The sequence below is a fragment of the Bidens hawaiensis genome, unplaced genomic scaffold (assembly GCF_021521415.1).
Source record: "Bidens hawaiensis isolate Kalapana, Puna unplaced genomic scaffold, B.hawaiensis_p1.1 tig00009775_1, whole genome shotgun sequence".
Lineage (NCBI taxonomy): Eukaryota > Viridiplantae > Streptophyta > Magnoliopsida > Asterales > Asteraceae > Bidens > Bidens hawaiensis.
The window spans coordinates 360,001-378,242 of NW_027491731.1; the positions used below are offsets into that span (position 1 = coordinate 360,001).

General features: G+C 36.7%; 1 pseudogene across 1 annotated transcript in view; it reads left to right on the top strand.

Moving 5' to 3' along the window:
• The window catches only part of LOC143533551 (putative mitochondrial protein ymf1), a 119,056-nt pseudogene that overhangs the window by 59,446 nt on the left and 41,368 nt on the right, over nucleotides 1-18,242 (top strand). Inside the window, exon 2 of the transcript XR_013135377.1 lies at nucleotides 4,417-4,936. The product of XR_013135377.1 is annotated as a putative mitochondrial protein ymf1 (transcript). The remainder of the gene's footprint in view (nucleotides 1-4,416; nucleotides 4,937-18,242) is intronic.

The window sequence follows — 18,242 nt, forward strand, 5'->3', positions numbered from 1 at the left end:
TCGAGCGCTGCTGAAGTCTGGGCGTACTCCTCGAGATAATGAGTATCAAATCTTTCCTTGGCAACTGAACCCAGCCTAGCATGAACCCATCTCAGATCAAATCCAAAGCACCCCTCCATATCTCGAACGTCCTTCTGAATGTCTTCAAAGACATCAGCCGGTACCTCCCCCATTACATAAGCAAAAAGTTTGAAGATTATTAGGAAAAGCATGTCTACCGCGTATCCTCGAAGTTCTCTTCTCTGGGGTTGGAAAAGGTTTAAGGGGAAGTTGTCCAGATGGATTCCATAAGGATGGACGTGGTGCATTGAACACTAAGGCCTCTCCACTCGACGTAATCAGGATTTCTACTCAAACCCAACTAAGCCCTGAGGACACCTTCTGCTCGGAGGGCACAATCCAGCATTTCTTACAAAGTCTAACAACGGATGTGAGCTTAACAACCCTCGTGCCATGCCCAAGCCCTTACTTTCACCCTATACCGAAAGATATTAGTTCATTGATCAACTACCACTTGATTCCCTAGGTAAAGGAATTTCTCTAAGGTGCCAAAGAGTTCCCTCCTAATAAGTAGGGCTTTGCTGGTCTTGCAAGCATTCGTCTACGTTTGCTCGCAAAACTGCTAAGGTTAAGATAGCCAATCCCGTTTTGTTTCGGCAGAAATGAATCAATTTCGAACAGTGTATTATAGTCGACGGGCCTCTAGCGATGATCGGACCCAAATAATCAATGTATTCATCGTGCCCCCTGGGTTCGGTGAAAGAATTGAATTTCCCGATGAGGTAGCCTGCTGGGACTTTGCTAGAAAAGGGATTAGCGGCTTAATCCATGGATTTGAGCTGTGAAAGGCCTTTGTAAGTGCCTTGCTCATGCCTTCCCGCCTTACTATGTCAAAGAGCCAAAAATGCACTCAATGAAGGCCCCGATCAATAGTAGGGGTTTCTCTCTCAATTAACAAGCCCAGGGATCACAGACGAGATCTAACCTAGTGGTTTCGCTTTAATTCTAACTATACGAAGATCTTATTTCTTACGTACTAGATCGATTGAAAGAAGCCTTCGGGTTACAGTCAACTCATAAAATACTCTCCTAAGGAGATATTCTTTCTATCCATAAACAGAAAGGGGGAGAGATTTGTAACGATTCCGACGAAACCAGGGATACCCTAACCGGTAGACGATAGTTACGTCATATTTTATGTCGGGTACATGAGTTACCATGGTAATTATACGAGAATACATGGTTCATTGTACTGATTGTACGTGAATATATAATTCATCGTATTGAATATGCGATTAATCGATCGATAGTTATTGAAACCCGAACGAATCGAGGGTTCAATTATAGACGAGATATATGATATTTAGTGATGTTACGAAGTATTAAAGCTTCGGGATAAGTGGATTAGAGCACAGAAAAAGGATTTCGAATTAATAGTACGTCGGTGCATTAAACGAAACCTTTAATACCAAACCGAGCAAGAGATGATCGATCAAGCCGAAAAAGATGGGCGATAATTAATGATATGATGTTTTAAGTTAATAAATGTCATGGTTTAAGTTTTTAAAGTTCTTAAATCGGTTTTATATAAATTTCATTTTTAAGCCGAAAAACGACCGTTTTAACCCCGTTTTAAGACGAATTAAACATTTAACCGAAAAACGAACTGAACCAGATTATCCAAAACATTATCCGGATTACGAGAATCCAAACATGTGGCCTAGAATGGAGAGGTGGGTCCCACCCCACCCCCTCATTAATCCGATCGGACCTAAGGGTCCAACCCCCTTTCTCATTTCTTTTTTTTACAACAATCCATCCAAGCTCATCAATCCTCTCAAGATCATGATCCAAAACCGAGAGTTTTTAGCAAGAAAACAAGGTAAATAATCGAGTTATATACGTTTCCATCTTCGTTTCTTGAGTTTGTTTGCAAGAAAATGAGGTTTCAAAGATGAAAACCGATTCTTGCGTGATCAAGTGATGTATACGGGTTATACAAGGGATCTTGGTCCAAGAAAGGAGTTAAACGAATCAAAAACGAATTTTTACGGTTAAATCTTTGTTTTTGGAATCATAACCGAAACCATGAAAGAAATGGCTTGATCGTGAGTGTAACTTGCTTGGTATTGTGGTATGTTGTTTGTAGGCTCTGTGTTTAGTGGTAGACAAGGCGGAAAGACTAGTTTGTAGCTTGTAGTGGCGGAAAACGAAAGGTATATTCGGTTTATGTTCGGTGTATGTGTTTTGGGACAGATTGTTGATGGTTTAGAGTTAGGTCATGAAATTTTACAGGGGTGTTTTACACATGAAAATAAGAGGTCTGTGAATATTTGGTAATTTTTGGATAAAGGATGAATATTTGGTGAATTTAATGCTCGGTTTTGGCTAAAAATGGTGAAAAATAGTTAAGTATCCTGAAAAATTCTAGAAAATTGCAGATAAGCTTTTTATATCATGTATAAATCACACAAAAAATTTGAGGTCAGTTGGAGAAGTCTATGTAGGCTTTTTGGTTAAACGAGTTTTAGGGTTTTCTAGCTCGGTTTTAGTGAAAATGGCATGTAAAAGAAGATTTTGGTTCTGGAAAAATTATAGGGGACTATGTGGATGGCAGGGGACATCCAGGAGAAATTTGAAAATTTTCTAAGATCGTTTGGTATTTACGACATATTTAGTGTTTAAATGGTGTTTAAAAATAGATAAATAAATTTTAAATACAAGAATTAATTCTGGAAATATTTTTATAAAATTCCCCACTGTTAAAAAGTGATTTGTGCAAAATTTCAAGATCCGAGATTAAACGGATAATTATTTGTGCTAATTATCAAACTTTTAAAGTTAAAACGCGTAAACCGGTGAAGTTCGCTTAAGCGAGCTGACTGGTGTATAAAAACCCTAAAAATGAACTATTTTCATATAATTGAGTTAAACAAGTAAAAATAAATCATCCGAACATAATTCGGATGATTTGAGTAATTTTAACCTATTTTAACAGTTTCTGGTACGTCAAAGACGGAAACGGGACCCGCGGCCAATCGGGGCGTCTAAACCGAGCTCAAATCTCACAACTTTAATTAAATTATCAGTCAACCACTACTTTCGGGTCGTGTGTGACCAAACTCATTTTTGAAACGTAAAAACGGATAACCGTGCTAGGCACGCAAAACGAGAAAAACGACTAATAGTAGTTGTGACCATGGAACTCTAAACGACATCACAATCTGAGTCCGGAGAAGTGTTTCTGGGTTAACATTGCCCCCAGAACGGGAACAGTGCTGGGTTAACCGTGTCCCCAGATGTACCGGTTTACTTGGTTAAAGTTATATTAATAATGAGTGTATAGTAACGATCGTAGGGATCATATTACAGATTGGACGTGTTAACTGATAATGATTGTTGTTACCTGCTTACATGTGCTAAGGTGAGTTTCACGAGCCCCTTTTTCTGAACTGTTTTCGAATATTTTCTCGGGGCAGAAGCATGTTTTTACTGAGATGTTTAAGTACATACTGAACGCATGGATTTGCGTGTATTTATAAATATTTGATTGTACGAGAATCGTACGGAATGGGTACAGTACTGGGTTAACAGTGTCCCCAGATGTCTTTAGAAGTGTTACTGGGTTAACTGTGTCCCCAGATGTCTTTGGAAGTGTTTCTGGGTTAACGTTGCCCACAGAATGAGTACAGTACTGGGTTAACAGTGTCCCCAGATAATATTATATTTTGATAATGATTTATCATGGTTTACTCGAATTGTGAAACTCACCAACTATTCGTAGTTGACCCGTTTTCTCACATGCTTTTCAGGTACAATTAAGATGAAGTGATTGCTTACGTGCTAAGTGCTTGATGTGTGTAAGATTTGCGTGCGGGATGTTAGGATACATTATAACAGATAGAATTATGTATCGTATTGTATGATGTGTGTATCACCTAGACGGTAATGGAATACAAGATAATGTAATTTGAAGTATATTAATGCATTCAGTTTTCTTTATAAACAATGCGGTTGATATCAGAGGTGTCTGTTGCATCCCGTTTACGTTTCCGTTGCGGTTACGGGGTGTTACAAGATTCCTGCTTGCCTATTTCGCGGATCGAAGGGAGAAGACCTATTCAATAAAAAAGTGCAACCAAAAAGCATTCTTTGAACGAATTCCTTCATAGCCTTCATAGATAGAGTAGAGAGAAAAGGGAGTAAGCCTTTGGCATTCTGTTCTTATTGCTTAGTTCCTGTCTATCTCTATCTATCAAAATAGACCCGGAAAAAGATCAGTCCATATAACTAGATTCGGAAAATTCACATACATGGAGGGGTGAGGCTTGAGAATACTTTCTATTACAAAAGTAGAGAGTACAAAGAAGACTCACTACTCAATTAGAAGGCGACACGCCTTGCTGCCTTTACGAGGATTTCCCTTCTTTGCTTCTTTTGTTTGAAATAGGACCGGGCCGGGTAGAATCTGGTTGGAATGAAAGAAAGAAACCGCCAGAGTGGGGGATTGTCCTGTCCTCCTCACTGACCCCAAAGAAGGTGGCTCTGCCACTAAGCGGGCCGGCAGAGAGGGCACCAAATGCCTAAACAAGACAAGAACCAACTATATGCTTAACACAAACTTTCTGGTCCTCCCTCTAGCAGACGGGGAGCGGCCCTACGCACCGGGGACGAAGCGTAGAGGTCACTTTAGCTTGTTGTACCGGAGTGGTTCATCGTCAAAAGAACAACAATGGCTTGTAGCATTTCCTATTTATTTGTCTAGGGATGGGATGTAAAAGAAGGCTTTATCGTCTAAAGGCAGGGGTGAGCTTTCTCACTATACCACGCTCTTCTTTTATCCCGCCTGGTTTCTTATCCCTGTTCCGTAAATTTCGTACGTAGACAGTTAGTTGCTCTGACTAGTTTTTTAGTGCAAAAAAGGACCAACGACGACCCTATCCTAAAGGAGAAGAAGGAGTAGGAGCAGAGCGGAGAATCTTTTTTTATTCCAGCCGAGAAAACTAGTAAAAGGAAGGATCAAGAATGTTATGTATTTCAGGAGCTAGATCAGTTGCCGATGAACAAGTAAGAATTGCCTCAGGAATTCTTTCTTAACTAACCCATACTACTCCAGCCGCTCGCTGTAATAGCTTGCTTCTCGGGTGGCTCGCACCCTGTTGTGGTGCTGCTGATCCAGAGTGGGCTCAGCAGTCCGCCTATCTTTCCGAGTGCACGCATAAAGGCATGATTAGTTCCACAAATCTCACTGCAGTGACCATAGTAAACTCCTTCTCGTTGTACCGAAATAGAGATTTGATTTAAACGACCAGGTACAGCATCACATTTTACACCAGAGGAAGGTACAGCCCAACTATGAAGTACATCAGCAGATGTTACAATAATACGTAGATGACTTTTGGCTGGTACAACCACTCGATTGTCAACTTCTAATAAACGTAATTGACCCAATTATAGTCATCTTCTGGAATCGTATAACTGTCAAAAGTGAGTGACTGTTCATCGGAACTGTTATAGTCCGAATACTCATAAGGTTGGGTCAACGCCCGTCTCCCCCCAAACTGTACTTGCAAGTTTTACCGCAAAAAGCTCTCCACGCCTACTCTTAGAAAGAAGACTCTTTTTCTTTAGTTAGTACCGACCGTAAGACCCTATATGAGTAAGGGTAATCGAAGGCCGGGGAAAGTTTATTGGCAACAGGGAACCCTTTCTCACCCAGTCCTACCTACCCTATGTATTCGAGGGGGCTGGAACCGAAAAAGACCTGGTTCCACACATATGAGACAGGCAGAAGGTATGGGACGACCAGTTCACCATGGAAAGCGAATTTGATCCTATTGTCGTCTTCTTTGTTCGCAGTGGAAAGGGATGCTAGTCGGCTCGGAGAAGTTGTAGGCCCCAATAAAAAAGATCAAGAACGATTCCTCACCTATCCTATCAGGGCCCAGTTGAACGCTCGAGTATAGATTCCCTGTGCTCATCTGTCGGGGCCGGCCGGCCCGTAGATCTGGATCCATCCATAGACCTGACCTGATATCGTTTGTCCAAAAAGAAAAAAGTAGGTTTTTAATAGTAGTTCATGAGACCTCGAATTCCCACGTTCCAGCTTGCATTATGTGTTAGTGCACGGTTTTGTGTCTCGAGTCTTTGTAATTATCATTAATGTTTATTTGATTATTTTAATGTAATATTTTAATGTTATTTATCTAATTCGTTATGTTTAGTCTAGTTCGCTAGGAATGTTAGCGAACTAAGACTAGTTCGTTAAGGTTAAGTCTAGTTCGCTAGGGATGTTAGCGAACTAGGACTTTATAATGTATTCCCTCCTGATTCGTTAGGGGATGTTAACGAATCAGGGGGTGGTTCGTTAAGTTTAATTATTTAACGAAGGGGATGCTGGTTCGCTAGGGTATGTTAGCGAACCAGATCGTCTTCTATAAATAGTGAACCATTGTTCACTTGTAAAGTGTTGAAGTTTTGAGAGAATTAACATTATTCAGAAAATTTAAAGTATTCTCTCTCTCTCACAAGCTTCAGGTTAATCTTATTGATAATATATATATATACTACTAACAATCAAGCTAAGGTATTAAAGAGTTAGATCCGTATAATTAATATCAATAAATAGATCTGGATCAGATCTAAGATATTGATTAGAACGAGTGACAAAGAAAAGGGGATCAAACAAGTGGTATCAGAGCATTCGGGGCTCAATTCACTTGGTTTGATTGTTATAGTTATAGTTTTGTGTTTATTTTCTGTTTGGTTTGAATTTGAATCAATTTGGGTTGATTTGGATTGAATCTGGATGGATTAGAGTGAATCTGGTTTCGATTAAGGTATTATTGATGTTCAATTGAGTGGAATTGGATTGTGGATTTGATTTGTGATGTTTATTGGGTTTTCGGTTTGAGTCCGTGAACAGGGGATTAATTGTGGTTGAAATTGATTCGTGTATTGTGATAATCGGTTACGAGATGTGTCGAGTTGAATTCGTGTTGAGATTATGAAGAGTTTTGTATGTTATTTGTTAGTTTTGGTTAAGAATTGAGTGTGTATTACAGATCTGGAATTGATGAGTTTCTAGGTTTGATCTTCATACTTCTGGAAAATTGTTCTTGAATGTTTGAAGATTTGAAGATGAATGCAATTCACTATAAAGTTTCAAGTGATTCGCTATGTCTTTAATTTGATTCGCTATCAATTCTTACCATTCGCTAATCAGTTCGCTAACTGATTCGTGTGGGTTAATTAATTCGTGTTATCTAGTTCGTTAACTAGATAACTGATTCGTTTGACACGTGGTTGTCTTGGAATTTGTGCTCTAACAACTTTTTGCCACGTGGCAGAAAGGAATCAAGTTTGTTACAAACCGTTGTAACAACCTGATTCGTTATAGTATAATTCGTTATAGTGTGATTCACTAATACACTGTAACTAATTCGTTATCTTAATTCGCTAAGCTCTCCTTAGTAATTCGTTAAGTTGACTTGGTCAATTCGCTTGATCAATTCGTCATGTTGACTTGGTCAATTCGCTTGATCAATTCCTTAAGTTGACTTGGTCAATTCGCTTGATCAATTCGTTAAGTTGACTTGGTCAATTCGTTTGGTCAATTCGTTAAGTTGACTTGTGATTCGTTAAACCTTCATCACATTCGTTATCTGTTTCGCCATTTGGGTGATTCGTTAAATTTATTTGTGATTCATTAAGTTGACTCGCTAGGTTGACTTTTGATTCGCTAACTCATTCACCTCATTCGTTACGACTTGATTCGTTAAGCCTTGATTCGCTAAAACTGTTCACAGTTCGCTACAACTGTTCATAGTTCGCTATTGCTGATTCACTGATTCGTTAAGATATTTTATAATTTGATTAAGTTTTCAAAGATGGCTGGTATGTATGCAACAAATGTTGCAACTTGATACCGAGATAGGTTCACATTCTAAATGTCCAAGATTGATGAAGTTCAGTGACTTTGCCAAATTGGAACCTCGGTTTCGTGCACATTTGGGATTTTTTCATCCTGACTGTTCTTATTGTCTTGATGAGGTTTATGTTGCACCAATGATTGGTGATGATACTATTGGGTATACTCCTAAAGCTGTTTCTCAATACTCATAAGAAGAGAAGAAAGCTTTAGAAATCGAGATAAAAGCATATTCTACTTTGACTATGGCTTTACCTGAGAATATTTTTCATCAAGTTGGAAGTATCAAGAGATGTGCATCTTTGTTTCAACATCTGTGGATGAGAAGCATGGGAAACACGGCTGAGAGTAAGAAAGTGATGCTCAAGTTTCAATTTCGAAACTTTAATTTATTGAAAGGAGAAACAGTTGAAGAGATGACTTCAAGATTTAGTCACTTAATTGCTGAAATGGATAAAATGAAAATGGAAATTTCTGAAAGAGATAAAATTGACACTATCAAGAGTGTGCTTCCTAGTTCCTATTCAACATTTCTCATGGTTTTGAAAGAGAATGATTATTTTCTGAATGAAGATTTGACAGCACTTGAATTTCTGCAAAAGATCGAAGCTAGAGAATATGATCTTAAGTGTCAAAAATCTTCCAAAGAAAATCAAGATCCGGCTTTCTATGGTGGAAGTATGCCTCTGAGTTCAACGATTTCACCTATCACTGCTTTTCTTACTCATGCCGCAAGTGAAAAAGAATCTGCTATATTTAATGATCCAAAAGTTTGTTTTTACTCTGCTGGTAATTCAGGTGGTTCAGGAAGTTCTACTAGTACTAATCCATTTGCTCACCACCTAGTGTGAATATGAAGGAAGTTAAGCAAAACTTTGCTTTTCTGACGGCATTTATGTCTTCATATGAAAACTTGGTGAGTAGTAAAATTTCCACGAGTGAGTTAACAGATGAGGATTATGATCAGATAGATCCGGATGATCTAGAGATCATGGATTTGAAATGGAATATGGCCATGATTTTTCGTAAAGTTAAAAGATTCATGCAGAGAACTGGAAAAGATCTTCCAGCGTTAAACAAGAAGTTAGGTTTTGACAAATTGAAGGTGAAGTGTTATAATTGTCAAGAATTCGGGCATTTCGCAAAGGAATGTGACAAACCAAGAAAAGAATACACTGGACCTCGTGGTCAAAATCAAAATGCTTCTTCACCACGGGGAAGTGATGATGAAAAGAAACCATCTTCTTCAACAACACAAGCAATGTTAGCAGATGGGACTGATTGGTCACAACGGCTACTATGCAATGATGTTCTAGCAAATTTAGCTATGTTTGGGTTACATGAAGATTGTCAAGATGCTACTGCTAGTGTGATGTCTTCAGATAATGATTCTGGATCTGATTCTGACGATTCTTACGACAAGTCTTCTGAATCAATGTTTGCTTGCATGGCTAAGATCAATGAGGTTAGTAATTCTATTTCTTCTACATCATTTGTTAAAGCATCATGTGTTGACTGTGAATCTAACAACTCTAAGTTAGAAGATTTAAAAAATCAAAATGATAATCTTATAATAGAAATTGCTTCTCTTAAGGGCACTTATCGACAATCTCTTGTGTCTCAAATGAAATCTCGAGAAAAGATTGAAGCATTGTCGACAAGTAATCATGATCTCAAAGCCGAGTTATCTGTGAAAATGACCATTAATGACCAAAAGTTTCATGAAATCTTGAAACATCGTTCTAAGATAACTGAGCTTGAGAATGAGGTTCTTGAGTTGAAGAACAAGTTGGGTAAATTTCGAAATTCTTCATTTTTATTGAATGAAATTATTGAAGTTTCTGGAAAACATAAAGATTCTAAGAAAGGTATTCGTTTTGTTGAAATTCCACCACCTTTTCATAATGATTATAAAATTAATACTTTTGCAAGAAAAGAAGAGGATTTGATTCAAAAGGAATCTGTGATTTCTGGAAAATCTAAAATGATTAAACCTGAAATTGTTAAACCCCACGTTGCTACTCAAAAATCTCATGTCCAAAGCAAAAAGGTGTTTGTTGAACACAATGACGACGTCATTATCGAGGATGTGTTTGAACCAGAGATTATACACAAGAATAAGAACATTCCCAGTTCTAATCATATTCTGTGCGAACCTCAAGAATTTGAGGAAGCAGTGTATAGTTCACACAAACCTCAAGCGACAAAGGAAAATTCAAAGAAAGTGAACTCTATGAAGGCAAAGAAGTCAGTTAAACCGAAAATTTCTGATGAGGATTTAATGCGTTTCATTAATCCTTCTAGTTCTAAGCCATCTGCTTCTAGAGTTTTTAAGTTAAAAGGAATGGACACAATGTTCACTGAAAAAGACATTCCAATAAGTATTATCAAACCTGAACTTATTGAGAGTGTTTTTGTCAATGAAACTTCAAAAATTCAAGAACTTGGACGTGTGTATGCTCAAACGAAAACATCAGTTCAGTGTGATCCACTGACTAAGGCAAAACAATTTTTAAAACAAGCTAAGAAGATTAATTTTGTTAAGTCAACTGGAACAGATACACTAAAAAGTTTTTCAAACTGTTCTAATTTAGATTTTTATTTAAAGAAGAAATTTGAATTATCTGATGAGTTTGCTAAGAGCATGACTAAAAATGTGAGTCATCATCAATCATCTGCATCACCTATTCCAATTTCTTCTAAACATCATCATGTAGACATGCGAACGTGTTTTTTATGCGGTCAACAAGGTCATGTTGTGAGAAATTGCAGTCAACAGAACTATCAGAATCTTCATCCTTTTCTCTAGGACAAATCTAAGCCAATTCCAGTGGTTAAGGAGATTCTGAAACGACCAGTGTCGTTTGCTGATGATACTCATATTTTATTCTCTGATGTGAATCCTTAGAAGGTGTTTCAGATCAATGAGACACACTGTCAACCAAAATTCATTCCAACTGAACCTATATGTCAAAACAGAAATTCAAACATGGTTCAAGCAGCATACTTAAGACGAAAGTCTAAGAAGCCTGTAACTTCTTCACAAGTGGCTGAACAACAATTGAAAACTGTTAAAGTTAATGATCAAAGAGAAAACCAAAAGGTGCCCAAGACTGAGGCCTGGGCTGCTTTTTTGAACTAATCACTTTTGTTTATGTGTAGGGTTCATCCAAGATCATTTCTGGTGAAAACTGGATCATGGATAGCGGATGTTCTCGTCATATCACTGGAAATCTTGACCTATTAGCCAACGTAAGAAATATTCAAGGAGGTTATGTAGCGTTTGCTGGGAATTCTGGGGGCATGATCACACAAGAGGGTGAAGTTTCAAATGGTCACAATACGTTTGAGAAAGTGAATTATTGCGATAAGGTTGATCATAACTTATTGAGTGTATCGCAGATTTGTGATAAAAAGTACACTACAATATTTACTGACAAAGAGTGTCTTATCTTGAAACCGGGTTTTATTATTCCCGAGGACATGGTTGTCATACGATCACCACGATCAAATGATATTTATGTCTTAAACATGAGTTCTAAGATATCAACATCGATCGAAACATGTTTTGTCTCGAAAGCAACCGAGAAAGTCTCGATTCTATGGCATAGAAGAATAGGTCACATTCATGTTTGAAAGATGAATTATTTAATGGCAAATAATTTAGTTGAGGGTGTCTCGTTAAAGAACTTTAAGTTATCTGATCACTGTGTTGCATGCAAGAAGGGTAAACAGAAGAAGAAGACACATCCTTCTAAGTTATTGAATTCCATTAATACTCCTCTTGAACGACTTCATATGGATTTGTTTGGTCCAGTGAATCGTGTGAGTATTTCTTGACACTGGTATTGTCTTGTAGTGACAGATGATTATTCAAGATATTCATGGGTGTTATTTATGAGTTCAAAAGATCAAACATCTGTTTTGGTACAAAACCTTATTACTAAGATAGAATCACTGTATAAACAAAAGGTGAGGAGAATTCGAAGTGATAATAGTACTGAATTCAAAAACACTATTTTGGATTTCTTCTGTATTCAAAAGGGAATTCACCGAGAATATAGTGCACCTTATGTACCACAACAAAACGGTGTTGTTGAAAGGAAAAATAGAACTCTGATTGAAGCTGCACGACAATGCTTGCTGATTCAAAGCTTCCTATTCAATTTTTTAATGAAGCGGTGAACACAGCTTGTTATACACTTAATCGGGTTCTAACAGTAAAATGACTCAAGAAGACAAGCTACGAAATATTAAATAACAGAAAACCTAATTTAAAGTACTAGGAACCATTTGGGTGTCCGTGTACAATGTTAAAGAAGGATTCGGGTAAATTTGATGAAAAGGCTATCGAAGGATATTTCTTGGGATATGCGTCTCCAAAGAAAAGAGAATTTAATTTTACATCTGGCTGTGTTGAAGAATGGTACCATGTCGACTGTCAAAAGTACACAACTCCTCATCAAGGGAAAGGTCCAGATTGGATGTTTGATTACGATAGTTTATTTAATTCTTTTACTCCTTCGACTGATCACATTGATGAAGATCTGGTTAGAGCATACTTTAAAGAACACTTGAACATTCCAAGCTCTTCAAGTTCTAATGCAGATGAAGTTCAACCAGATGCTACAACTGAAGAACCTCAAGTTGTTCCTCCAGTTGTTATTGATAGTGCTTCTATCTCTTCTGATGATGATCAAGCTGAGATTCAAGTTATTGATCTTGATAGTGATAATGCTTCATCTCCCGAGTTGGGTGAACATTACACTAATTTATTTGATAATGTTGTTGTTCCTTAAAATCCTACTCTTCGGATTCATGGATATCATCCACAGGACAATATCATTGGCGAACTTGATGTGGGCGTTCGTACACGTCATCAAGTTGCTTCGTCAAGCGACAATAATTTATTGTGTGCTTACTCTAATTTACACTCTTCGGGAATTGTGAATATTGCTAAATTCAATTGCTTTCTATCTCAAGTTGAGCCAACGACAGCTGGTAAGGCTCTTGAAGATTCTTCTTGGGTAGAAGCTATGCAAGAGGAATTACAGCAATTTGCACGATTGGGTGTTTGGGATTTAATAGACAAGCCTTCTAGGGTCAAGAAAGCTATTCCAACGAAGTGGGTATTTAAATGTAAATAGGACGATCGAGGGGTGATTGTCAGAAACAAAGCAAGTCTAGTGGTGCAAGGTTTTCATCAGGAAGAGGGTATTGATTATACTGAGGTATATGCTCCAGTTGCAAGATTAGAGTCGATTCGAATCTTCCTGGCTTATGCTGCTTACAATAATATCAAGGTTTATCAAATGGATGTTAAAAGTTCTTTTCTCAATGGTGAACTACATGAGGAAGTGTTTGTTCAACAACCACCTGGTTTTGAAGATCCTGATTATCCAGACCGTGTTTACCGTTTAAACAAGGCCCTGTATGGTCTACATCAAGCTCCGAGAGCTTGGTATGGCACGCTCGCTGACCATCTGACTGATAATGGCTTCAAACGAGGAACTGTTGACTGCACTTTATTTCATAAAACTATTGGTGATGATCTTCTTCTAGTCCAGATTTATGTTGATGATATTATTTTTGGGTCTACAAACAACACTTTATGTAAGGAGTTCGAGAAGTCCATGCAAACAAAGTTCGAAATGAGCTCGATGGGAGAGATGAATTTCTTTTTAGGGCTGCAGGTTCATCAATCTGATAAGGGAATCTTCATTCATCAGACTAAATATACGAACGATGTCTTGAGCCGATTCAAGATAACTGCCGAAAAAATCCCTTCAAATCCTCTTCCAGTGGGTCACAATTTATCACCGGATGAATTGGAGGATACCGTTGATCCGACCCTTTATCGTGCTATGATTGGTTATCTAATGTATTTAACTGCTTCTCGACCCGACATAATGTTTGCTATTTGTGTGTGTGCTAGGTACCAAGTTAGTCCCCGAGTGACTCACCTGGCAGCGGTCAAGCGTATTTTGCAATATCTACGGGGAAATCCTGACATCGGGTTATGGTACCCCAAAGATAATACTTTCGATTTTACCGCCTATTCAGACTCAGATTATGGAGGATGCAAGATCAACTTCAAATCAACGACTGCAGGATGTCAATTCTTAGGAATCCGGCTTGTTTCCTGGCAGTGTAAGAAGCAGACAACGGTCTCTACTTCAACCGCCGAAGCTGAATATGTTGCAGCCTCGAGTTGCTGTTCCCAGGTTCTGTGGATACAACAACATCTTCGCGACTACGGTTTGAAGTTTCTTACTACTCCCATCTTGATTGATAATTCTGCTGCGATTAGTATCACCAAGAATCCGGTACAACATTCTAAAACGTAATATATCGAGATTCGATATCATTTTATACGGGATTGTTATGAAAAGAAATTAATTGATCTTGAGAAAGTACACACTGATTTTCAAAAAGCCTATCTGTTTACCAAAGCGTTTGATAAAACACGTTTTGTTTTTTTGCTTGGTTTAAATGGATTGAACACCCTTGCTGAGATCCTAAAATTAGGATAATTATTTTTTAATTGCTTTATAGATTTAGTCTAATTTTTTATGTTTTAGATTTTAGGGGGTGAAAAGTATAGAAAATACAAAAAGAATGTGTTTTCGTTTGTATAGGTAAAATCCAAAACCATTAAAAAAATCTTTTCAAAATTAAAAAAAAAAATATTATGATTTCTGTTCTTAAATTGTCTTTTCCTTTAAAATTTAGAAAAATCAAAAACATTTTAAAATTCTGAAAAACCAAAAAGAATGTGATTTATGTTTTGTACAGAAAAATCCGAAAATCCAAAAATATTGTGAAGATTATTTCGTTTGTAAGAAATTTGAAAAAGACAAAAATATTTTTTTTAAAATTTTGTACAAAGAAAAACCAAAAAGATTTTTAGATTATTTTCTCGCTGAAAATTATGTCGGTTATTTAAGTTTGTGAAGCATGCTTGCATGTCTTGGTCCTATGATTCACTTGTTCATTGAAGGTTAGCCATTAATTTATTCTCTTAAGTTAACTGGGGCGATTAAGTTATCTTTATTTTGTTTTTTATGCTCCTCAAAATTTTGAGTTTTTTGAAGCAAAAAGAGAAAATGATAGTACATTGATTATCTTGACCCCAAGTTCAGCAAAAAGTAAGTTTAAAACACTGTGTGCTTAATTGTATTGGTGCATTGGTAGGTCTTAAAACAACCCAGTAGAGTAAAGTATGTGATATAAACATAAAGAAACGCCAAATTGAAAGGGGTGTTAGTCTCTAGCAAAAGTCTTGGTGAGGATGGCAGAAATGTAATAACCAGTCATACTCAAGCCATATATTTGTTGATCACCCAAAATCAAATAAAGCAAATAACAAGCGTTAGGATTCAGAACATTGTGAGTCTTTATGCGGCTTAACCATCTGGGTATTCATATGCATGAATATTTCACTCGCTTTCTAGAGCAAACCCAAAGTCATTAAACTTGATCACCGCTGTACCTCGTACAATTTACATTACTGACTTGATCAAAATCCGCTGTTAGACATACAATTGTTCCTCCCTTGCGTGCGTCTTAATACCATTAAGAAACGGACCCCAGGGGATACAATGTATGTAAGCCGACAGATGGACTCGTGCATACTCACTCACAGTAAAGGAAACTTGATGCATTGCTCAAAATTTCTACAATTGGTATTAAAAATTTTGATCAACAATATAATGGTTTAAGTCAAGTTGTGGTGATTTGGCAAAAATCAAATTAAGCTTGAACCGAGATTAGAGGCTGATAATTTCTGATATTCTATGCTATAATGGAACTATTTAATCATATCACAAAAATACTTGAATGTGTGTTATTAGATTTATATGGACAACATACCAATGACTGACTTATCGCCAATCACAATATCGCTGAAATATAAAACTGTGATGGAAGGGCAGTTTGGTCAATATGATTCTCTGCTCAAACTCGACAAAATTACAAAAATATGTACTGTTTTTAATAAAATCTTTGAAAAATACAAATAGATTATTTTATTTTTAATAGTTCGGATATTTTTCAGTAAATACATTCGTTAATTCTTTAATTTTTACAAAATACCAAAAATATTTTCGTTTTCTTTATACTAAATTTTTTTAAATAATTTTTAAGTTAAGTTTCGGTAATCTGAAACAATTTTAACGTATTAGGTTGTCGGGATATAAAGGTTTCTCGATAATTTAACTTATTGATTTATTTCATTAATTAATTTATTCATTTATTTATTTAATTTTAAATTAAATAAAAGGGTTTAATTCGCTAAAATCCAATTCGTTATATATGGTTAACGAACTTGATGATTCTTTAGCGATCTAGCTTCTGGTTCGCTAACCTAATTCGCTTCCGCACTCTGTAACGAATCATCCCTTCGTTATACATATTTAACGAATCATGACACGAATCATGTCTTGATTCGCTATCTTTAATTTAACGAATCACATTGTGATTCGCTAACCTAAGTAACGAATTGAGTTAGCGAATGGGCTAATTCGCTAAATTTAAGTTATACGAATCGTCTGATTCGTGCAAGTTGTGCCTAGGGTTTGATAAGACAAGATAACGAATAGGATTCCACTATTCGTCTTCGTTCTTCATCTTTCAGAAACTGTTCAAATTCTCTCTGATATTTTCGATCTTTAAGTTTGATCATTTCAAAGATCAATTTGAGTTTCTAAGGTATAACTGATCTAGGCGATATCAATTTCGTCAACAATGGTCATGTATTGCCTGTTAAATTATGATATTTCGTCAACAAGGGTTTTGAACTTTTGGAATTCGTTTTGTGTATAATTTATGTTTTTAATTGTCTGATTTTGATATAATTTTGATCGGAATCCCTTTTCGATACCCTTAGTGGACTCTAATAATCATTTGAATATTGTTTGCTGGGTTAATTATTGTTGTGTATTCTTGATGATTGCTGTTGGTTCGTTGATCCTTAGTACACTTAGGTAATGAGTCTCAATCTCATTCACCTACAATTAACGAATGTGTTTCTGAGCTCAACGAGCTGATTATCGTGATAGTTCAACGATGATTATGGCCGAATTGAATCTGGATTAAGATGTTGACTATTATTGTTCTTGATAATTTTGACCTTGACTTTGTGAAGTCAAAGAAAAAGACTTAATTTTGACCATTCGTTAGTCTTAGCGAATTGGAACTGTTTCGTGTCCAATTCGTTAAGATTTTTCACGAACTAGTTTAGCGAATAAGACGTCACAAGAATCAGAGTTTGATTCGCTTAAAATATATCGAACTAGAGTTTAGTTCGTTAACTTAATTAGTGATTCGCTAGGTCCAGTTCGTTAAGTTATTTACTTGATAGCGAATCGCCTGATTCGTTATCTTTGTATAACGAATCATGTGATTGTTAACGAATGACAGTTAAAAAAAAAAAGCCTTTAATTAATTAACTAAATTGAATATTCAGTCAATTTAATTAAAGGATTTAAATCGTCTAATACGCGTAACTAGATTAAATACATTTTTTTAATTGCGTGTTACCTATTCTTATATTCTGTTTTTAATTTATATAGTAACAATGGCTGATCAAGAACAACAAATTCAACCGCAACAAGAACAATCGTCACAGGAACAACCACAAGGACAACCACCACAACAAGCTCAACAGGCTGATATGGTTTTATTACCATTTGATAAGAAGCACAATATCTGTGCTTATGTTGATCACGACGTGGCTGATTTAAGGACGTTCGGAGCTATGTTGAATTTCTTACGCCGTTCAACGATACATTATGCAATCAATGCCAAACCTAAGGTGTATCATAGTATTATCAGGCAGTTCTGGAACACAGCAGTATATGTTGAGGAAAGTAATCTGGTTCAAGCTACAATTAATCAGCTTCCGATCACGATTGATGTTGAGGTCATTCGTCGGGTACTTCAGTTTGACGACAGTGACGATTACCCGAGTGAATTTAACAGGACGCTGGTTAGGGGGTTATTCACAAGATTAAATTTTAGGGGTGATATTCGTCGATCAATGTTGAACAAGAATGGGTTGTGTCCACCTTACAAGTATTTGTTGCATGTCTTGCTTCATTACTTGAGTGGACGTCGCGGTGGTTTCGATGAATGTAGACTGAGCTTACAATCGACATTTGTTGCTTTAATCCTGAACAAGCCATTCAACTATTCAGAACTCATCTTTGATCATTTGAAAGAGCAAGTTCAGCAAACTCTACCGACAAAAAAGTTCTTGATGTATCCACGCTTTCTACAATTAATTATTCAAGATTTGATACCGGATTTGGTG